Genomic DNA, 24,464 nt, shown 5'->3' with positions numbered 1-24,464 from the left:
ACTGGTTGTATTTTTCTTTGCTTGGATAATGTGATTCCAAAGTAAGTCTCATCCAAGCCGTTTAGAGCCCAACCTAATGAAATGCCATAATTGTTGTACCTATTCAAAGTTTTTAAATAATAGATTTATTATGTAAAGTATAGGATATATAGCTAGTTAATAAAGTAAAGAGAATGAAGAAAGAAATTGATAGGAGGTTGTTTAAATGGAAGACCATGTAAAATTGTTTTCTAGTGACCGAAATTCAACAAATTTTTATTTTGCAGCTGCTCTCTACCAGGTATTGAACTAAAAACTGGGTATAAAGCAGAGCCTCACAAGTTTTCTTCACCTATGTTCTTCACCAAGAAGGTCTTGTTTGTAATAGGTTGCCCCTCTCTCAGAACATTTATCTACTTTACTCTCCTTGATATGAGTGTGTTTTCCTCAAAGTATGTTCCTGGTGTACACAGTCAGTGATTCTTCTCTCTTGACTTAGGATGATTTACTCTAACAACGTACTGTGCTGGCTATCCTTTGTACTTGCCTACTGTGTGCTACAGATTTTAGTTTGGGGCAGTCAGTTTTACAGCTCAATATTTATTTTAAAGTGAATAAAGTGTCCACAAGCAGTGTTGTCATATAGTCAATGGCAGATTATTAAGTTTCTTTATTTTCTCCACCACCCTGTGGCACACAAATTTATCTTGTTGTATTTTAGACATACATAACTTAAGAAGGACAGAAGACTGGCCATAAACTACTTTACTTTCCCTCCTTTTCAGTAGTTCTGGCTAAAGATATTTTTGTTTGAGAAAAGGTTAATACAATTGGCTACTGGAGAGCTCTTTGTAGACTTTTGTAGGAAAGAGCACATACAGAAAGAGCAGGCACTTTGAATTCAGACCTAGGACCAAGACTGTCTTTAACTTATGAGCTGTGTGATCCTGGACAGATCAGTAAACCTCTCTGGGCCTCAGGTCCTCCTGTAAAGAGACTGCTTGCTTCATAATGTGCTCGTATCAATGCATTAATTTCACTGTATGTAGAAAGCCTGGCCCCAGTACTTGACACCAGCTTTCTAATAAGTGTTTGTTTATGTTCTAATATTGTCCTTATCTCCTATTAACATAATAGGATGAGACAAAAGCCATTACAATTCACTTATTTAATAAATTATAGAATCTTATTTATTATATCAGTGAGCCGAGACAAATAGTTACTCTCACATTTATATTAGAGGTATACGAGAGGAGTTGGAATTGTGAAATGTTAGAGCCAGAAGACATTTTGAGACTATTTAAGCCAAATGCTTTCTCTTGTAAGTGGGGAAAAATATCTAAAAAGCTGTATTAGAATAGTTCACCTCAGAAGATCTTAAAAATACAAGTCATAATTTTTTCAAAATAAAAGGTTTTTTTGTTTTTTTTTTTTTAAAAAAAGACTTCTATGCCTCCAAGTCTTGGTGGTGTGGCCTTCTTATGGGATCCAGTGGAGTAGTCTCCTAGATTTTTGGAGCTGGGTGCTCTAGGGATGACCCTTTTGTGGGTTATGTGGGCTCTCCTGCTGTATTTGGGTCTTGATTGCTGTTGTCCATTTGTGGGCAGGCTCAGTACTCCAGGTTGTTGATTGTTAGTCTCGATTCTGATCCTGTCATGCCAACTGTTATATAGATGTTGACAGAACTAAACAAAACCAGACTATACAAAAATGAACTCCCCTGAAAACATTAGCATCAATAATAATGAAAGCAACCACATCAACAAAATATTAAAAAACAAACTGAAAACACACACACACACACACACACACACACACACACACAAAGAATACTAGAAGGCATGCGACCAAAAGAGTTAGGAGAGGGAGGAAAAAATGAGAGCAAAGAAAGCAGAGACCAGAAATAGGGTATGTGTAAGAAAATAAAATGTAGACACCTTTCAGGGACTTCCCTTCTCCCCAGAATTCCATGATGAAAGCCCATATGCTTGTAGGCGTGCTGGTCATGGTGGGCTTAGCACTAGGAAACATGCTCCTGTCCCTTCTGCTTTCTTCCTAAGCTCCTGTCACTTCCTAAGGACCTGTCATTTCTGCCTCTTAGAAAACCCTTCTATAGGATGCATTTCAAGCTTGGAGAAGTGAACCATCAGTAGCTCATCCCCATGCATGGTGGTCACTATCTAGTATGGTGGGTTCAAGACCCAGGAAGAGACTGCTGATGGGGTAGCCCATTGCTCAGTCTCCTCTCTTCTCATAGATGAGTGCTGCTTGGGGCCTGGGGCACAAGAAGGAGATAAGAGGATCCTGGGAGGCAGGGACAGGAGTCCTGGGTGGGGAGGATCAGGTAGGCTAATTCTCTAACCCCTTCTGAAGGAGTCTTGGATAGAAGTTGGGTCTGGTGAGGGATGGGGAGATTTTGTGGTAGGGGTACCAAGTTATTAGCTCTCCTCTCCTCCAGATATCAAGATTTGGTTCTTCATCTGAGGCTGTGGACAGTACAATTCTTACTGCTGCCAAGAAAAATACAACATCTACTTTTCAGGGTACTGGTACCAGGCCCAATGCTGCCAGTACGATGACTGCAACTCCTGGCCCAGCCCTCAGCTCCAGAACTCCCAGCCTGAGACCTCTGATGGGGCTCTGGGCCTGCCCCTGCTCCAGTCCCAGATCCAACGGTTCTAACAGGCCCTGAACCACTCACTGCCCCTCCCCAGCTTCCATGCTGGGAAGGAGCCTGAAGGCTTGGACCCCCTGGCTGTCTTGCCCTTGAACCTGGGCTTGTCCATTGCCAACCTATACTACATATATTTATTCCTCAACAATTTGGGACTTTGGGTTCTCTCCCGGGCTGGGTCCTGACTCCTTACCCTTCCCAGATTCCAATCTGTTCCAGTATCTCTCCCCATATCCAGCATCCTGCACTGTCCTCTTATTACACCCACTTTCTCTGGTCTGTGCTTTCTCAGACCTCTCCTTTGTACTTCATGGCTATATGGCGTTGGTTTCATTTCCTCTTCAGAAACCCAGTGTGCCCAGTGCTTTCATTCCTCCTAGAAAATAATCCCAAGTGCAGATTCTGCCCAGGCTGACCTGGAAAAGGCAGTGTTTCCCTCATCCCTTTCCCAACTGAGTGTTCCATCACCCCCATCCTCCCAGGCCGCTCTGGTCTGGTCATCTGACACCTCCACTTAGTTCTGGCTGCATCTTCCACCCTGTGCCTGTCTCTAAGAACCAGTCCAGACTGGACTTGCAGCAATGAAAATGAGGGGTAGACTTCTGTGCAGATTTTCTGACTTGTCATCCTGATGTTCCTGCCTCACTGTCTCCACCACCCTACTCCCTCCCTGGTTTCCTGCTGCCTTTTCTCATCTCTTGTTCCAGTCTCTGGCCTCCTCAGCCCCACTTCATGTCACTGAATCCTGACTCCCACTTCCATAGGTGCCCAGGGAGAGGTGAGGGTCTGTCCTGCTCTGCTCCATATCCTCTGATTTCCCCCTGCAATAAACGGACAGGGTTGAAAATAATTATAATAAAAATAAGTAAATAAAAAGTAGAAAATAATGACTAAAATAATAATTTTAGAAAGTAATAATGCTTTAGAAAGTAATAAATTGAATAAAATACAGAACAGGAAAATAAAAAATCGAAAAAGAAAAAGAGAAAAAAACTGAATTAAAAAAAATTTAAGCCCTGGCCGGTTTGGCTCAGCGGTTAGAGCGTCCGCCTGCAGTCCGGAGAGACCCGGGTTCGGTTCCCGCTAAGGGCATGTACCTCGGTTGCAGTTTGTCCCCGGCCCTGGTTGGTCGTGCGGGTGGCAGCCACTCGATGTGTCCCTTCACGTCGATGTTTCTCTTTCTCTCTCTCTTCCTCTCTCTCCCTCCCACTCTGTCTGTACAAAAAATGGAAAAATGTCCTTGGATGAGGATTAAAAAAAAAAATTTAAAAAACAACATAGCCTAGCCATTGTGGCTCAGTGGATTGAACATTGTCCCATGGACTGAGAGGTCTGGGTTTGATTCCCAGTCAGGGCACATGCCTGGATTGTGGACTCAATCCCTGGTGGGGTGCATGCAGGAGGTAGCCAATCAATGTTTCTTTCTCACATGGATGTTTCTGTCTCTCCCCCGCCCCCAAATCAATAAAACATATGAAAACACACACATATATCAAAACAACTACCACCAGTACAACAACAAAATCTTGCATCTGCTGCTATTTATGGAGCTCACTGGATTTTGCTCCAATGTTGCAATGTTGTTGGGTCTTGCCCCTTGCTGTGTGGGTCCCTGTCCTCTTGGGCAGTTCTCTGGTACAGGGCAACAAGAATCACTGTCCCTACCTGAGCCTGGGCCTCCTTGTTGAAGCCCTGCAGAACAGGATCCCAGGTAGTCTTGTGGGCTGGGCTTCCCTAGGCCAGAGGCTAGGTTGGCTTGGGGGTTTGCCACTTGAATGTATGTGTTCTGGGCTACTTTTCCTTCCCCCATGGCACTGGGCTCTGTGGGGTATGAGGTCCAGTCAGGGAGGTTTAAATAGATTTGCGTTGAGGTGGTGCCTGTAGCTTATGGGAGGGGCAGGCAGTCTCTTCCTCTCCTTCCAATTTCTTAGCTCTACCTGGGTTGCTGACACACCTGTTTGCCACCTCAAGCAGGGGAAGATAGAAAAAAAGGAGAGAGAGAGAGGTAAAAAAAAAAACCTACACCCTTCTTGGCTCTTTAATTTTTCAGCAAGGCTGGCTCTCGCTGGGTGGGCTTCTGCCCAGGCTCCCTCCCAGCCAGATGTCTGAATCCCTAGTGACACAAAGCCACTGGGGTGCTGATTTACAGCCCAGAGCTGTTCTGTGTGTGGGGGAAGGGATACTTCCTCTTCGCTCTAGGTGGGGAAAAACACACTTCTTTCCCAGGGCACTCTGACTAGCTCCTGTCAAAGTTTTTTAGCAAGTACTTGGCCCCTCAGATTCACTGGTGTGTCATCTGCTCAGACCCCTCCTCAGGTGTGCCATTCTACTATGTGGCCCCTCTGGCACCCACAGGCAGTACAAGCTTCCAAGGCTTGTGTTTTAAACACACATTGGCTTTTAGTTTGGGATAGTGCTGAGCTCTCACAGTGGGGTGAATCACATCTGATTTCCACTGTCCAATGCTATGTGGACTCCCCTTCCCTTCTCTGTTCCTCTCGTTTCAGGATCTGTGTGGGGCTGAGTCCCCCGTCTTCCAGAGGGTAGGAGCTGTGCTGCTGCATAAGTTTGCTCACCCACTTTGTGTCTTTTCCTGTACCCTCTCCACACCCCCCACTTGCAGTATTTCCAATCAACTACTATTAGGTGTTTTTTTTGCGTTGAATGTTCTGCAGTTTAGCCTCAAGCCTGGAGTAGAGGGTGTGAGAGCCTTCAAACACATTTACATCCTCATGACCCATCAGCTCTGCTGCCTTTTACCACTCACTTCTGCATTTCAGACTATGACCAATTGGTCACCAAGTTGGGAGAAATGCTCCAGTTCCCTCTTATGACTGGGAAGAAAGACCCGCTGCACATGCCTCCTCTGTAGACTTTTTAAAAATTGAATTTATTGGGATGACATTGGTAAATAAAATTATATAGGTTTCAGGTATACAATTCTACACTACATTATCTGTATATTGTATTGTGTTTACCACCCCAAGTCAAGTCCCTTTCCATCACTATTCCCACTTTACCCTCTCCTACCCTCCCCCACCCTCCTTTCCTGACAATCACTATACTGTTGTCTGAGATTTCTTGTTCATCCTAGATATTAATCCTTTGCTTTTAGACATTGCAAGTATCTTTCACATCCTCCTGTTAACTTATCTACGGTACCTACTATTGAAAATAAATTTTTAACGTTGTTATAGTCAAATTCATTGCTTTTTTACTTCACTGTTTGTACTTTTGGAGGTTTATTAATAACTCCCCTATGATATCTCAAAGATATTCTGCTTAGTTTGCTTTTATGATCTCCATAGTTTTTCTTTAGTTTTTAATCTGTCAAACTTTATTTTTGTACATGATGTAAAAAGGGACACCTCTCCAAACAGGACATACAAATGGCTAAGAGACATATGAAGAAATGCTCATCATCACTAATCATCAGAGAGATGCAAATTAAAACAACAATGAGGTATCACCTCACACCTGTCAGAATGGCCGCCATCAACAAATCATCAAACAACAAGTGTTGGCGAGGGTGTGGAGAAAAGGGGACACTAGTGCACTGCTGATGGGAATGCAGACTGGTGCAGCCACTATGGAAAATAATATGGTGTTACCTCAAAAAATTAAAAATTGAACTTCCATTTGACGCAGTGATTCCACTTCTAGAAATATACCCTAAGAAGCCTGAAACACCAATCAGAAAGAATATATGTACCCCCATGTTTGCAGCAGCACTATTTACAATAGTTAAGATCTGGAAACAGCCCAAGTGTCCATCAGTAGACGAATGGATAAAAAAGCAGTGGTACATATACACAATGGAGTACTGTGCAGCTGTAAGAAAGAAAGATGTCTTATCCTTTGAGACTACATGGAGGGACCTGGAAAGTATCATCCTAAGTGAAACAAGCCAAACAGAAAAAGACAAGTTTCATATGATCTCACTTATTTGTGGAATATAATGAACATAACAGTCTGAGGAATGGAGTAGTCCCAGAGACGTAGAAATGGGGTACAGACTGACAATCCCCAGAAGAGGGGGGTGGCAGGGGAGAGATAAACCACAGAACTTATATGCATGTATGCATGAACAGTGGACATGGACAAGAAACTGGGGAAAGGGCAGGGAGGGAGGGGGAGGGGGAATCAATGGGGGAAAAAGGAGAAACATCTGTAACAAAAATCAATTAATAAAAATAAATTAAAAAAAAAAGGTATACACATTCCTGTTTCTCTATGCAGTGAGCCAATTTTACCAATAATGTTTACTAGATGATTTATCTTCCCTACATTAATTTGTAATGCTGGCTCTATCATATACTAAGATCCCAATACTGCACTATTATTTATTACTAGGGTTTTGTAATAATTGTTAATATGTAGCATCTTTATGAGGTGCTTAAAGAATATATTTTCTGATTACTTTAAAAAACAGTTTAAATATTTCTGCATATATACATTTTTCTAATATTGATTCCAGCATCCACTGCTTTAATGATCACTTGAAAAAAGTTTGTCCTTTAACCTCAGATCTACAAATGTGGCAATGCAATTGGCTTTCCAAAAAACATGTTGCCTCTGTGTGTTTCTCTGCATGCCAGTTTTTATTGATTCCAACCATTTTCAGCATCTTCCCTGGGATCAAATGATGGGAGTACCTTCACAGCATTTAAAAGAAATTCTCTCAATTTCAAAGCATGCCAGTTTGGTTACTGTTTCAGCAGATTCCAGCAAACAAACTAGTTTCTCTGCAGCAATGAGTGGTTGTCAGTAAGTCATGCTATGTTGTTATTAGGGTACAATATTAAGGCTTTCTTTTCTTCATCCAGGCCCCTTTTAACATATAACAACTACTGTCCTACCTTATTTGAACATCTTATCTAGGTACTTGATGAAGCATTCCCAAATTCTATATGACATACAAGTAGAGTAGGCTGCTACATTTCCTTTGAGGGCCTGGGCTTCTGATGTTACCTGTGGAACTTTCTAAACATATCTGAATTGTAATGTGAGAAAAATCACCATTTTCCCACCATAAACAAATTAACTGTCAAATTAGTAACTTTGGAATTTTTTTTCTTTAAATCCATTTCAGCCATGAGTCTATCAAGGAGAAGTTCTATTTGAGAATTCTTTATACTTGAGTGAAGATTGTAAATTTAATGAAGAGTAGATTGTAAATTTAAATAACTGGCATATCCAAAATTACACAAGATTAGATTTATACCCTGATCATTATTATTCCTTCTTGTGTGATTAGGTCTAGGATCTGAGCAACGAAAATGCCTCAGAAACAAACAATTATTAGGGCATGTTATTGGTTTTATTATTTTTCATTTTATTCATTTATTTTTTTAAGTATTGTTGCATTTTATAAAATTTTATATTAATTTGTTTTTGTTATAGAAGTTTCTCCTTTTTTCCACATTGATACCATCCTCCCCATCCCACCCCATCCTTGCTTTGTTGTCCATGTCCATCAGTAGTGGGCACATGCATATAAGTTCTGAGGTTTATCTCTTCCCTCACACACCCCTCTTCTGAGGGTTGTCAGTCTGCACCCTACTTCCACGTCTCTGGGTATACACTGTTCCTCAGACTGTTATGCTCATTATATTCCACAAATAAGTGATATCATGTGATATTTGTTTTTCTATGCTTGGCTTTTTTCACTTAGGATAATACTTTGCAGGTCCTTCCATGTCGTCTCAAAGAATTAGAGATCTTTCTTTCTTACAGCTGCATAGTAGTCCATTGTGTATATGTACCATAGCTTTTTAAATCAATTTGTTTATTGATGGACACTTGCGCTGTTTCTAGATCTTAGGTATTGAAAATAGTGCTGCTACGAACATAGGGATACATATATTCCTTCTGATTGGTGTTTCAGGCTTCTTAGGATATATTCCTAAAAGTGGGATCACTGATTCAAATGGCAATTCAATTTTTAGTTTTTTGAGGTAACACCATATTGTTCTCCATAGTGGCTGCGCAAGTCTGCATTCCCAGCAGCAGTGTACTAGAGTCCCCCTTTTCTCCACACCCTCGCCAACACTTGTTTGGCAATTTGTTCATGGCAGCCATTCTGATAGGTGTGAGGTGATACCTCATTATTGTTTTAATTTGCTTCTCTCCTTGGCCATTTGTATGTCCTGTTTGGAGAGGTGTCTATTTAGTTCCTCTGCACATTTTTTAATTGGGTTCTTTGTCTTCTTTTTGTTGAGTTGTATGAGCACTCTATATTTTAGAAAATAACCCCTTACCTGTTGTATCATTGAAAATTATACTCTCCCATACAGTGTGTTTCCTTTCCATTTTCATGGCTGTTCTTTCTGCTGTGCAAGAGTTTTTGAGTTTGTTGTAGTCCCATGTATTCATTTTCTCCTTTGTTTCTCTTGCCTTAGGTGATGTCTCAGTGAAAATTCTGTTGTGTATGATGTCCAAAATTTTGTTGCCTACATTTTCCTCTAGGATTTTTATGGATTTATAAGTCATATTTAAGTCTTTTATTCATTTTGAGTTTATTCTTGTGTATGGTGTAAGTTGATGGTCTAGTTTAATTTTTTCCATGTAGCTGTCCAATTTTCCCAACACCATTTATTAAAGAGGCTGTATATACTCCATTGAATGCTTTTACCACCTTTGTCAAATATTAATTGAGCAAAATGTCTTGGGTCCATTTCTGGGTTCTCTGTTCTATGCCACTGGTCTATATGACTGCTCTTGTGCCAGTACCAGGCTGTTTTGATTACAGTAGCTTAGCAGTATAACCTGATATCCGGTATCGTGATGCCTACTTTGTCCTTCCTTTTCAAGAATGCTGTGGCTATTCGAGGTCTTTTTTGGTTCCATATGAACTTGTGAAGTATTGGTTCTAGTTCTGTGAACTATGTTGTCGGTATTTTAATGGGATTTGCATTGAATCTATAGATTGCTTTGGGTAGTATGGACATTTTAATGATGTGAATTTGTCCAATCCATGAACAAGGCATGTGTTTCCATGTTTTAATATCTTCCACTATTTCTTTTTTTGATGTCCTGCAGTTTTCTGCAAATAGGTCCTTACCTTCTTTGGTTAAGATTATTCCTAAGTATCTTAATATTTTTGCATGATGGTACATGGGATTGTTGTCCTAGTTTCTCTTTCTGTGAGGTCATTATTCGTGTATAAGAATGCTGTCAATTTCCTGACATTAATTTTGTATCCTGCTACTTTGCCAAATTCATTTATTAAGTCTAGTAGATTTTTGATACAATCTTTAGGGTTTTCAATGTATAAAATCATGTCATCTGCAAATAATAACATATTTATTTCCCCCCATTCCAATTTGAATCTCTTTTGTTTTTTCTTTCTGTCTGATGTCTGATTGCTGTGGCTAAGACTTCCAGTACTATGTTAAATGAGAGTGCTGAAAGTGGGCATCCCTGTCTTGTTCCTGTTCTTAAGGAAAAAAGCTTTTAGTTTTTGCCAATTGACTATGATGTTGGCTGTAAGTCTTTCATATATGGCCTTTATTGTGTTCAGATATGATCTCTCTATTTTCAACATTGCTGAGCGTTTTTTTTTTTTTTTTCCAGAAATGGGTGCTGGATTTTGTTGAAGGCTTTTTCAGCATCTATTGATATAATAATGTAGTTTTTATCTTTTATTTTGTTTATGTGGTTTATCACATTTATTCATTTGAGAATATTGTACCAGCCTTGCATCCCTGGGATGAATCCCACTTGGTCATGGTGGATAATTTTTTTGGTGTATTGCTGGATCCGATTTGCTAGTATTTTGTTCAGGATTTTGGCGTCTATGTTCATCAGGGATATTGGCCTGTAGTTTTCTTTCTTTGTAATGTCTTTTTCTGGTTTTGGAATTAGAATTATGCTGGATTCATGAAACGAGTTTGGAAGTCTTTCTTCTTCTTGAATTTTTTGAAATAGTTTGAGGAGAATGGGTGTTAGTTCTTCTTTGAATGTTCGGTAAAACTCCCCTGTGAAGCCATCCGGGCCTGGGCTTTTGTTTGCTGGGAGAGTCTTGATTACATCTTTAATTTCTTCTGTTGTTATTGGTCTGTTCAAGATTTCTATCTCTTCCTGATCCAGTTTTGGGAGACTATGTGTTTCTAGAAATTTATCCATTTCGCTTAGATTGTTGAATTTTTTGCCATGTAATTGTTCATAGTAGTTGTTAATGATCTTTTGTATTTCTGTGGTGTCAGTTGTTACTTCTCCTCTTTCATTTCTGATTTTGTGTACTTGGGTTCTCTCTCGTCGTTTCTTGGTGAGTCTAGCTAAGGGTCCATCAATCTTGTTTATCTTTTTGAAAAACCAGCTCTTTGTTTCATTGATCCTTTGAATTGCTTTTTTGGTCTCTATGTCATTTATTTCTGCTCTGATCTTTACTATTTCCTTCCTTCAACTTGCTCTGGGGTTTTGTTTTTGTTTGCTCTCTAGTTCTTTAAGTTGTGAGGTTAGATAGTCCATTAGAGATTTTTCTTGTTTTTTTTTTTTTTTTTTTTTGAGGTAGGCCTGTAGTGCTATGAACTTCCCTCTCAGAACTGCTTTCGCTGCATCCCATAGATTTTGTGTTGTTGTGTGTTCATTTTCATTGGTTTCCAGGAAGTTTTTGATTTCTTCCTTGATCTCCATGGTGACGCCTTCATTGTTTAATAACATGCTATTTTGTTTCCATTTGTTCAAATGTCTTTTCATGTTCTTGCAATTGATTTCTAGTTTCATGCCATTGTGATCTGAGATGATGCTTGATGTGATTTCAGTCTTCTTGAACTTGTAGAGACTTAGTTTGTGCCCTAACATGTGGTCTATCTTTGAGAATGTCCCATGTGCACTTCAGAAGAATGTAAATTCTGTAGTTTTGGGGTGTAATTCTCTGTAGATATCCATTAAATTCATTTGGTCTAGTGCTTCCTTTAGAGTCTCTGTTTTCTTGCTAATTTTTTGTCTAGAAGATCTATCCAGTGATGTCAGCGGGGTGTTGAAGTCCCCTGCTATGATTGTATTGCTATCGATTTCTCCTTTAAAGTTCTCTAGAAGATTTTTAATATATTTTGGTGCTTCTATATTGGGTGAATATATGTTTATCAAGGTTATATCTTTCTGTTGGATAGATCCTTTCAATATTATGTAGTGGCCTTCTTTATCTCTAGTTATGGCCTTTATTTTGAAATCTATTTTATCAGATATGAGTATTGCTACCCCAGCTTTTTTTTTTTCTTTCCGTTTCCTTGGAAGATTTTTTCCATTCCTTCACTTTCAATCTATGTGAGTCTTTTGTTGTGAGGTGGGTCTCTTGTAAACAACATATAGATGAGTCATGTTTTCTTATCCAATCAGCTACTCTGTGTCTTTTTATGGGAGCATTTAATCCATTTACATTTAAGGTGATTATTGATATGTACTTATTTATTGCCATTTTTGTTTAGTGTGATTCTATTTTTCTTTTCATTTCTCCTGCTAATTACAGCAGTCCTTTGAACATTTCTTGCAGTGCTGGTTTGGTGCTAATGTATTCCCTTAGCCTTTTTTTTTTGTCTGGGAAGCTCTTTATTTGACCTTCTATTTTGAATAATACCCTTACTGGGTAGAGTAGTCTTGGATTCAGATCCTTGTTTTTCATGACCTTGATTACTTCATGCCATTCCCTTCTGGCCTGTATTGTTTCTTGTGAGAAGGCTTTTGGGCTTTCCTTTGTAGGGAACCTGTTGCTTATCTCTTGCTGCTTTTAGGATTCTCTCTTTTTCTTTAATTTTTGGCACTTTGATTACTATGTGTCTTGGTCTTGGGGCTCTCTGTGCTTCTTGAACTTGAATGCCTTCTTCCTTCACCAAATTAGGGAAGTTTTCTGTCACTATTTCTTTTAATATATTCTCTAACCCTTGCTCATTTTCTTCTTCTTCAGGGACTCCTATGATGCGAATATTATTACGTTTCCAGTTGTCCCACCGTTCTCTTAAGCGGTCTTCCTGTTTTTTAAATCGTTTTTTCCTTTTGGTTTTCTGATTGGTTGATTTTTTCTACCCTGTCTTCTGATTCACTGATCCGGTCCTCAGCGTCCTCTACCTTGCTTTTTAGACCTTTGATTGTGTTTTTCATTACTGATATGTCATTCTTCATTTCTTCCTGTTGGTTTTTAATTTCCAACTGGTTGATTTTCAACACTTCTATGTCTTTACTCATGGTGCTCATGTCCTTACACATGCTGTTGAGCTCCCTCAGGATCATGGATCTGAATTCTAGTTCTGTTAATTTGCTTAACTGCAATCATTTATCTCCTCTTCGGTAGAGCTCTCTTGTTCTTTCATTTGGCTTTTGTTTCTGTTTTTCACCATTTTGGCTATCACAGTGGGCTTTGCAGTCTGCCAAATTTTCCCTGTGGGTGTTGGTGTTCTGCTCTTTGTGGCTCCCTCTCCTGGGTTTGAATGAGGCGGGGAAGACCCACTTTAAACACCACTGTTAAACCTTAACTTTCCTGGTTAGAGTTGCTAGCCCAGGGAATGGTAGTTATCCTCTAGCTTTTTTGCTTGGAGGCTATTAGTAGTGGTCACCTGAAGAACCTTGGTTTCTGAGTTGACTGAAAAACTCCCTCAGGTGCTCAGTTAAGAGGATTTCCTGAGGGTGGGTCAGATGCTAGTTGTTAATGGGCATCAATTAGCATTTCAATGGTCACCAGGTGGGGTTGAATCTCTGAGGGAGGGGCTGCCACCTCTCCCCTGGGCCCTGGGAAGGAGTAAGATAACCACAGTCTTGCGTGGCTGCACTCAGCAAAAGCTCTGAGCACCCTCCAAATCCCGAGTGTCCCCACACAGTTGCTGTCCAGTCTGCCTTTCCTTTGCCAGAACCCAAGGTGAGTGGCTGCTGCCAATTTAGCCCCTGTCCAGACTCTGTGTCATGGAGCTGCCGGGGACTTTTAACCCGAGGGCTCTGCTCCCAGCTAAGGGCGGCCGAGGCTGTGGCACCAGCCGAGGGCGTAGCACACAGCCGAGTTCGCAGGACTCAGCCGAGGGTGTAGCACTCAGCTGAGGCCACAGGACCCACCCGAGGTCTTGGGACCCAGCTGAGGCAGCAGCAACTTCCAGCCAAGGCAGCTTCCAGCCAAGGGCGTAGCTACCAGCCGAGCCCCAGTCCCAGCCGAGGCGGCTGCTCGTCCCAGCCCAGGCCACTCTGGACTGTGGGCTCCTGGCCCCATCTCGCGTCCTCGCAAGCCTACCAGGATTGAGTCAGTGTCCCTGGTTATGTGCTCCTCCAAGCTGCATTTTGGTTGCCCCTTCCTGACGATTTGTCTTTATTTTTGTTGTAATTCCAATTTCGTCCTGGGAGATGGTCTGTGTAGCTTCCATTCACTCCGCCGCCATTTTCCCCCACTGTCTTCCTGTTTTTAAATTGTTTTTTCATTTTCGTTTTCTGCTTCGTTGATTTTTTTTTTTTTTTTTACCCTGTCATCTATTTCACTGATTTGGTCCTTAGCTTTCTCTACTCTGCTGTTTAGTCCTTTCAATAAGTTCTTTATTTCTGCTATGTCACTCTTCATTTTTTCTTGGTGGTTTTTCATTTCTTATTTGTTGATTTTCAATGTTTCTACTTCTTTACTCATGGTTCTGATTTTCTTACTCATGCTGTTGAGCTTTCTCCAAATTATGGCTCTAATTTCTACCTTTGATAACGTGCTTAACTCCACTTCATTTATCTTATTTTTGGTAGAGTTCTATTGGTCTTTCACTTGGGATTTGTTTCTTTGTTTCAGCATTTTGGCTCTTTCAGTGGGTTTTGGAGCCTGCAAAATTTTCCCTGTGGGTGTTGGTGTTCTGCTGTTTGTGGATGCCTCTACTTGGTTTGGATGAGCGTGGGAGGACCCATGTTAAACACCACTGTCATGTCTTACTTTCCTGGGTAGATTTGCAAGCCCAGGAATGGTTCAGTTATGCTCTAGTTTTTTGCCTGGAGGCTATTAGTTCCAGTTACTTGAAGAGCCTTGGTTTCTCAGTTAAATGAAAAACTCCCTCAGATGTTCTGCATAAGATGGTTTCCCAATGGTGGGGCAGAGTTTTGGGGAGAAATAGCAGCCCCTCCTGGAGATTCAGCCTTTCCCAGGTGAAGCAAAGAAATGTAAATTGAGGCTCATTAACAACCAGCATTGGTCCCACCCTCTGGAAATCCTCTTATGCAGAACACCAGAGCTACATTCCAAGGCCCTGAGTAACTAAGACTGCTAGCCTCTAGGCAAAAAGCTAGAGGATAACTGAACCATTCCTGGCATGTAAATCTACCCAGGAAAGTAAGACTTGACAGTGGTGTTTAACATGGGCCAACCCAGGCTCATCCAAACCAGTAGAGGGAGCCACAAACAGCAGAACACCAACACCCACGGAAAATTTGGCAGGCTCCAAAGCCAACTTAGATAGCCAAAATGGTGAAACAAAGAAACAAATCCCAAGTGAAAGAACAAGAGAACTCTATCGAAGATGAGATCAATGAAATGCAGCTAAGCAAATGATCAGAGGAAGAGTTCAGAGCCATGATCTTGAGGAAGGTCAACACCATGAGTAAGGACATCAGTGCTATGAGTATGAGTAAAGATATAGAAGCATTGAAAACCAACCAACTGGAAATGAAGAATAACATAGCAGAAATTAAAAACACATTGGAAGGACTAACCAGCAGAGTTGAGGAAGCTGAGGACCAGATCAGTGAATTAGAAGACAGGGTAGAAAAATCAACCAATCAGAAAACCAAAAGGAAAAAACAATTAAAAAACAGGAAGACAGCTTAAGCGAACTGTGAGACAACTGGAAATATAATAACATTCGCATCATAGGAGTCCCCAAAGAGGAAGAAAATGGGCAAGGGTTAGAGAATATATTTAAAGAAATGGTAACAGAAAACTTTCTTAACTTGGTGAAGGATGAAGGCATTCAAGTTCAAGAAGCACAGAGAGCCCCAAGTAAGAAGAACCCAAACAGGCCCACACCAAAACACATAGTAATTAATTAAATGCCACAAATTAAAGACAAAAAGAGAATCCTAAAGGCAGCAAGAGATAAGCAACAAGTTACCTAGAACGGAAACCCTATAAGGCTAACAGCTGAATTCTTATTAAAAACACTTCAGGCCAGAAAGGAGTGGCATGAAGTAATCAAGAAAAACAAGGATGTGAATCTAAGACTACTCTATCCAGCAAGGCATTTATTCAAAATCGAAGGGGAAATAAAAAGCTTTCAAGAGAAAAAAAATGCTAAGGGAATATATTAACATCAAACCAGCACTGCAAGATAAGCTAAAAGGACAGCCATAAGTAGTAGAAGAAATAGGAAGAAAAATATAACCACACAAAACAAAAATAGTAATAAATAAGTACATATTATTTATAACCTAAAATGTGAATGGCTTGAATGTTCCAATAAAAAGACACAGAGTAGTGACTGGATAAGAAAGCATGACTCACATATGTGTTGTTTACAAGAAACCGACCTCACAACAAAAGATTCACATAGGTTGAAAGTGAAGGATGAAAAATATCTTGCAAGCAAACACAGAGCAAAAAAAACCTGGGGTGGGAATACTTATATCTGATAGAGTAGATTTCAAAATGAAGACCATAACTAGAGACAAAGAAGGCCAGTACATAATATTGAAAGATCTATTTAACAGAAAGATATAACATTGGTAAACGTATATGCACCCAATATAGGAGCACCTACATATATTAAAAATCTTTTGGAGGACTTCAAAGGAGAAATCAACAGCCATACAATCATAGCAGGGGATTTTAGTACCTCACTGACATCACTGAATAAATCTATTAGACAAAAAATTAACAAGGAAACACAGACTCTAAATGAAGCACTAGATCAAATGGTTTTAATAGATATCTACAGAGAATTACACCCCAACACCGCAGAATTCACATTCTTCTCAAGTGCACATGGGACATTCTCAAAGACAGACCACATGTTAGGGCAGAAACTAAGACTCTACCTTTGAAGAAGATTGAAATCATATCAAGCATCTTCTCAGATCACATTGGCACACAACTAGAAATCCATTGCAACAAGAACATGCAAAGACATTTGAACACATGGAGGCTAAATAGCATGTTATTCAACAATGAATGGGTTACTATGGATATCAAGGAAGAAATTAAAAACTTCCTGGAAACCAATGAAAATGAACACACAACACAAAATCTGTGGGATGCAGCGAAAGCAGTTCTGAGAGGGAAGTTCATAGCACTACAGGCCTACCTCAAGAAAAATTTCTAACAGGCTATATAACTTCACAACTTAAAGAACTAGAAAGCAAACAAAAAGAAAACCCCAGAGCAAGTTGAAGGAAGGAAATAGTAAAGATTAGAGCAGAAATAAATGACATAGAGTCCAAAAAAAGAATTCAAAGCAATAATGAAACAAAGAGCTGGTTCTTTGAAAAGATAAACAAGATTGATGGACCGTCAGCTAGAATCACCAAGAAACAAAGAGAGATAATCTAAATACACAAAATCAGAAATGAAAGAGGAGAAATTATAACTGACACCACAGAAATACAAAGGATCGTGAACAAATATGAATAATTAAACAGCAACAAATTCGACAAACTAAGTTAAATGGACAAATTTCTACAAACACTTAGTCTCCAAAAACTGAACTGGGAAGAGATAGAAAACTTGAACAGACCAATAACAACAAAAGAAATTGAAGATGTAATCAAGACTCTCCCAGCAAACAAAATTCCTGGCCCACGCGACTTCACGATGGACTTTTACCAAACATTCCAAGAACTAATACCCATTCTCCTTGAACTATTTCAAAAAATTCAAGAAGAAGGAAGACTTCCAAACTCATTTTATGAGACCAGCATAATCTTAATTCCAAAATCAGAAAAAGACACGACAAAGAAAAAAAACTACAGGCCAATATTCCTGATAAATATAGATGCCAAAATCCTGAACAAAATACTAGCAAATCAAATCCAGCAATATATAAAAATAATTATTCACCCTGACCCTGTGGGATTCATTCCAGGGATGCAAGGCTGGTACAATATTCAAAAATCAATAAATGAGATACACTTCATTAACAAATAGAAGATAAAAATTTTATGAACATATCAATAGACGCTTAAAAAGTATTTAACAAAACCCACCACTCATTTCTGATAAAAACTCTCAGCAATCTGGGAATAGAGGGATCATATCTTGACATAATAAAGGCCATATATAAAAGACCTACAGCCAACATCATACTCAATGGGCAAAAACTAAAAGCATTTCCCTTAAGAACAGGAAAAAAAAAAAAAAAAAAAAAAAAAAAGCCCTGGCCAGTTTGGCTCAGCGGTTAGAGCGTCGGCCTGTGGTCCAGAGAGACCTGGGTTCGGTTCCCGCTAAGGGCACGTATCTCGGTTGCAGTTTGTCCCCGGCCCTGGTCGGTCGTGGGGTGGCAGCCACTCAATGTGTTCCTTTCACATCGATGTTTCTCTCTCTCTCTCTGTTCCTCTCTCTCCCTCCCACTCTACCTGAACAAAAAAATGGGAAAATGTCCCCGGGTGAGGATAAAAAAAAAAAAAAAAAAAAAAAAGAACAGGAACAATACAAGGATGCCCACTTTCACCATTCTTATTTAACATAGTAATGGAAGTCTTAGCCACAGCAATGAGACAAGAGGAAAAAATAAAAGGGATCCAAATTGGAAAGGAGGAAGTGAAATTGTCATTATTTGCAGATGACATGATACTATACGTAGAAAACCCCAAAGACTCCATCAAACATTTATAAAAACATTAATCAAGACTCTCCCAGCAAACAAAATTCCTGGCCCAGGCGATGTCACGATGGACTTTTCCAAACATTCATTGTATAAATGAATTTGGCAAAGTAGCAGGATACAAAATAAACATCAAGAAGCCAATGGTATTCTTATACATGAATGATGAACTCACAGAGAGAGAAACTAAAAAAACAATTCATTTACCATTGCAGCAAAAAAAATTAAGATACCTAGGAATAAACTTAACCAAAAAGATGAAGGACCTATTCACAGCAAAGTACAGTCATTGAAAAACGAAATAGAGGAATATATAAACAAGTGGAAGCACATACTTTGTTCATGGATTGGAAGGATTAACATCATTAAAATGTCCATACTACCCAAAGCAATGTATAGATTCAATGCAATCCCCATCAAAATACCAATGACATACTTCACAGAACTAGAACAAATACTTCAAAAGTTCACATGGAACCAAAAAATACCTCGAATAGCCACAGCAATCTTGAAAAAGAAGAATAAAGTTGGAAGGGTCACATTACCAGATTTCAGGTTATACCACAAAGCCACTGTAATCAAAACAGCCTGGTACTGGCACAAGAACAGGCATATAGACCAGTGGAACAGAACAGAGAACCCAGAAATGGACCCAAGGCAATATGCTCAATTGGTATTTGACAAAGGTGGCAAGACTATACAGTGGAGTAAAGACAGCCTCTTTAATAAATGGTGTTGGGAAAATTGAACAGCTACATGCAAAAAAATGAAACTAGACCATCAACTCACACCATACACAAGAATAAACTCAAAATGGATAAAAGACTTAAATGTGACTCTCAATTCCACAAAAATCCTAGAAGAAAATGCAACCAAAAAAATTTTAGACATCATATGCAGCAGAATTTTCACTGATATAACAGAAATATAGGAAATAATGAACACATGGGACTACATAAAACTCAAATGCTTCTGCACAGTAAAAGAAACAAACATCAAAATGGAAAGGGAACTTACTATATGAGAGAGCATAACTGCCAATGATACATCTGATAAGGGGTTAATTTCTAAAATATATAGAGTACTCATACTACTAAACAAGAGAATGACAAAGAAACCAATTACAAAATGGGCAGAGGAACTAAAGAGACACCTCTCCAAAGAGGACATACAAATGGCCAAGAGACAAATGAAAAAATGCTCAATGTCACTAATCATCAGAGAGATGCAAATTAAAACAACAATGAGATATCATTTCATACCTGTCAGAATGGCCACCATCAACAAATCATCAAACAACAATTGTTGGCGAGGGTGTGAAGAAAAGGGGACCCTAGTACATTGCTGGTTAAAATGCAGACAGGTGAAGCCACTAAGGAAAACAGTATGGTGTTTCCTTAAAAAAACTAAAAATTGAGCTGCCATTTGAGCCCGTGATCCCACTTCTAGGAATGTGTCCTAAGAAATCTGAAACACCAATCAGAAGAAATATATGTTCCCCTATGTTCATAGCAGCACTATTTACAATAGCAAAGATCTGGAGACAGCCCAAATTTCCATCAGTAGACGAGTGGATAAAAATCTGTGGTACCTATACTCAATGGAGTAGTATGCTGCTGTAAGAAAGATCTCTTATCCTTTGAGATGACATGGAAGGACCTGTAAAGTATTTTCCTAAGTGAAACAAGCCAAGCAGAGAAAGACAAATATCACATGATCCCACTTATTGCTGTAATATAATGAACTAAATAAACTAATTACAAAAATTGACCCAGAGTCATAGAGGTAGGGTACAGACTGACAATCCTCAGAAGAGAGGGAGTCAGGGAGGAAAGGGATAAACCACAGTACTTATATGCATGTATGCATAACCGATGGACATAGACAACAAAGCTTGGGATGGGGTGGGGTTGGGGATGGGGAGTAGGGTGTCAATGGGGGAAAAATGAGACACATCTGTAACAAAAACAAATTAATTAAAAAAAATACATGAACTTTACCATCTGTACATAGGGTTTCTAAAAGTACTTCCTTCACATGTGCTCAGGCTTGGGAGAAAATTGCATATGCTTCAGCTGAACTTTATCATTAAAAATTCTGATGATTCTGGAAAAAAATTTATTATTGACAGTATTAGAAATGTTTCTCATTTTTCCCCTGTTGCCTCCCTCCACCCAGCTCCTGCCCCACCCCAGGCTTTTCTATGCTATTGTTTATGTCCATAGGTTATGCATATACACATATATGTTCTTTGGTTTATCTCTTCCTGTTCTCTTCCCTTCTACCCCTCTGAGATCTGTCAGTCTGTTCCATGCATCCATGCCTCTGGACCTATCTTGTTTATCAGTTTATTTTGTTTATTAGATTCCACATATAAGTGAAATCATGTGATATTTGTCTTTCTCTAACTGGCTTCTTTCACTTAACATAATATTCTCCAGGTCCCTCCATGCTGTCTCAAAAGGTAAGAGATTCTTCCTTTTTACAGCGGCATAGTATTCCATATGTAAATGTAGAACAGCTTTTTTTTTTTTTTTTTTTAATCCTCATCCAAGGATATTTTTTCATTTATCTTCAGATAGAGTAGCAGAGAGAGAGAGAGAAAAAACAATCGATGCAAGAGAGACATATTGATTGGTTGCCCTCCACATGACCCCAACCAGGGCCGGGGACTGAACCACAATTGAGGTACATGCCCTTGACTGGAGTGGAACCCGCAACTCTTTGTTCTGTGAGCTGACACTCTAACCACTGAGCCAAACCGGCCAGGGTTACAACTTTTTATCCATTTATCTACTGATGGACACATGTTTCCAGATCTTAGCTATTGTAAATATTGCTACCATGAACATAGTAGTACATACGGTATATTCTTTCTGATTGGTGTTTTGGGATTCTTAGGATATAGTCCTAGAAGTGAGATCACTGGGTCAAATGGCAGTTCAGTTTTAAATTTTTTTGGGTAACACCATATTGTTTTCCATAGTGGCTGCACCAGTCTGCATTCCCACCAGCAGTGTACTAAGGTTTCCAATGGTCCTTTTTAATAGCTAAGAAAATGCACTGGTACTGCTGCTGTTGCTGCTGCTGCTGCTGCTGCCATCCATACCCCTCCTCTACCCTTCCACTTTCAAAATTGGATTGTTACTGGCTTTTCCCATGACTTACCTTTCACTAAGTCTGTAGATTCAAATTGGTGAGCTGCTACTCTGAGTACTGGATTTTATAAAAAAAATAGTGAATAGACAAACCTTTGTGATCAAATATCAATGGGTATCAGAGCTCCAGAAAGAGTCTTCCTCAAGTAGCTGGAAGATCTGCAAGCTAGTCATTAGGGCAACTAAATTAGCATCCCATAGTTAATAACTCCTTTACATTAGACCTCTAGGTTTTAGCCCATGATATATTAGAAGGTTTGTCTCTATCACAAACATGCAGGCTGGCTCCTGGGTTTCTGATTTGCTGAATGTCAAATGTGTTGAGATGTTGAGGTGGCACTATTAAAGTTAGAAGGCTCAAAGTTGCCATTTATTCTGTGCAAAAAGGTGTTTACATTGGCTTCCACTTTGGGCTCAGCCTGACGTGCCTAAATTTCTGCCAGTCTGGGGCCTCCTCAGAAGCAACCATTTGCCTTAGGCCTGGAAACATAGCAAGCACTTACAACAAAGTTACCAGCCCATTTGTTGGACAGCAACTAATTATATTTATCCTCTATACTCCTTTCACTTCCTCTCTCCCTGTATTAGTTTTATATTGCTGTGTAACACATTACAACAGATTTAGCAGCTATGTACCACACACATTTATTAGCTCCGTTTCCATAAGCTAGTGTTCTGGGTATAGCTTAGTTAGGTCCTCTGCTCAGGGTCTCACAAGGCTGCAGTGAAGGTATCAGTTAGGCTACCTTCTCGTCTGGAGCTTAGGGTCTTCTTCCAACGTTCCACAGTTGCTGGCAGATTTCATTTTCTTGTGCTGTATGACTGAGGGCCCTGGGTTTTGCTGGCTTTTAATGGTAGGCTTCCCTCATATCCTAGAGGTTGAGGAAGTTACAACATGGCTGTTTGCTTCTTCAAGGCCAGCAGTAGAATCACTCTAGTCTTCTAGGATGAAGACACACAACATAACATAATCATGACAGTAACATTCTATTACCTTTGCCATATTCTATTCTTTGGCAGCAAGTCTTAGGTACAGCCCACATTGTAGGAGAAGGGATTATGCAAAGGTATGGCTCACTGGAGGTCCTCTTAGGGTGTGTCCACTACCCCTATCCCCTGACCACTTATCTCCTTGAGGGTGGCTAGCATGGCAGTTGCTGACTGCTTCTGCTCATAATACCACCAACTAAACTTGAGATGGGACTCAAGTTGCCATTAAAAATTTTTTTTTCCTTGCCTAGCTGTTATACCAGGTGCATTCCTTTGTGGTCATTGCTATCATGCCAAGTAAGTCATACATGGGTTATTACCTATGTGTGCTTCAAGGCCCAGCCAATCCCACAAAATCACACATGAGGTCCCAGGGCCAGCCAAATCAGCATCCCCTGGAAGCTTGTTAGAAATGCAAATTTTGAGTCTCAACCCCAGCCCTTCTGAATTAGGAACTCTGAGGCCCTGCTCTCTGTATTTTAAAAAGGAGATGCTGATAACATGCTCAAGGTTGAGTACTACTGAGTTTATAAACAGAGTTTATAAATAAAAATGACTTAAATAACTAAGGAACAGCATGAAAAAAGAAATTATAGGTTCCCCTGTGCATGAGTTTGCTGGAGATACCTTAACAAACTATCACAGACTGGGTAGTAGAAAAAACAGAGATTTAGTGTCTCACAGTTCTGGAGACTAGAAGTCTTAAATCAAGGTTGGTTCTCCTTGGCCTGTAGATAGCCATCTTTTGCCTGTCTTCCACCAGGGTATGTTTGTGTCCTGACCTTTTTTTATTTTTTTTATTTTTATAAGGACACCAGTCAGATTGGATTAGGGTCCACCCTAATGACCATTTAACCTTAATCACCTCTTTAAAGACCCTATCTCCAAATATAGTCTCATTCTGAGATACAGGGGATATGAACTTTAACATATGCTTTTTGGGGGAGGGACACAATGCAGGTCATAACACCTTGATCTTTGGTAATACCAAAGATAAATGTGCTGGGGGTGCTGGGGCAAGGGTGTCACTGTATCCAGAAAGTGAGTGTGCATTACAGTACAAGTTTGCCTTCACACATTGGGTCTTCATTTTGTTCTATTTATTGAGGGAAAGAATAGGTTTCTTGGTGCTTGGAAGTCAGGATTTAAGGTATCCACTATTTCTAGGCATTGTTTAGAAATGCTATTGGCTTAGCATTGGGAGATCTTGTGACCCATAGGATGTTGTCAGTCCCCTGCTAGAAGAGGAACCATTGATCCTATTACAGGCTGAACTTGGAGATAGTTTGCTGTCTGGAAGAATAAAAGGGCTGGTTCCAGCTAACTGCTTGTCTAGCCCCTGGAGTGAGCTCTCAGGGTTACTTTCAGATAATATTGCCCACTGCCCTACATTAGCAGGCCTCTCTTGGCCTCTCTGGATTACAAGTACAAATAAAGTGATCTGACAGTAATAATTCAAATTTCACTGTCATGTTTCCTGCAAAGTCCATCTCAGGCATTTTTTTGTGTCTCTCATGACACAAAAACAATTTTCTCCTTCTGGGATGATCACTGTGTCCTGAGCCATGTTGTTCCCTCCATACTGCTGCTCTAACAGGCATTGCCCACTCCACTGTTTTTCCGGCCACAAGAGCCCAGCACTGTCTTTCGCCCTTCTTATTCCAGTGACCATGCTACTACTGCTATTAGGTAAAGCATAGATAGCCTTGCATTGCTCTGAATGGCAGACCCCATGAAACGTTGCCAATTAAGCACTTCTCTGCCAGATATAGCAGGCCTTCCTAGGGCTCTTGTTCTGCTAGGAAGGGCTATCTTTCCTGCTATTCTTCTGGGCATAGAAAAGATTTATTTGTTGCCTCTGTAAGTTCTCACAATAACAGAACCTAATGTTATTTTTTGAAA

The 24,464-nt window shown here is 39.9% G+C and overlaps 1 pseudogene; it reads left to right on the top strand.

Moving 5' to 3' along the window:
- The first annotated feature begins 1,951 nt into the window (after window positions 1–1,951).
- Window positions 1,952–2,838, top strand: LOC118635385 (annotated as a pseudogene).
- The last annotated feature ends 21,626 nt before the right edge of the window (window positions 2,839–24,464 follow it).

The sequence above is a fragment of the Molossus molossus genome, unplaced genomic scaffold (genome assembly GCF_014108415.1).
Source record: "Molossus molossus isolate mMolMol1 unplaced genomic scaffold, mMolMol1.p scaffold_m16_p_2, whole genome shotgun sequence".
In the NCBI taxonomy this organism is placed as follows: Eukaryota; Metazoa; Chordata; class Mammalia; order Chiroptera; family Molossidae; genus Molossus; species Molossus molossus.
This window is presented reverse-complemented; position numbering and strand designations above follow the sequence as displayed.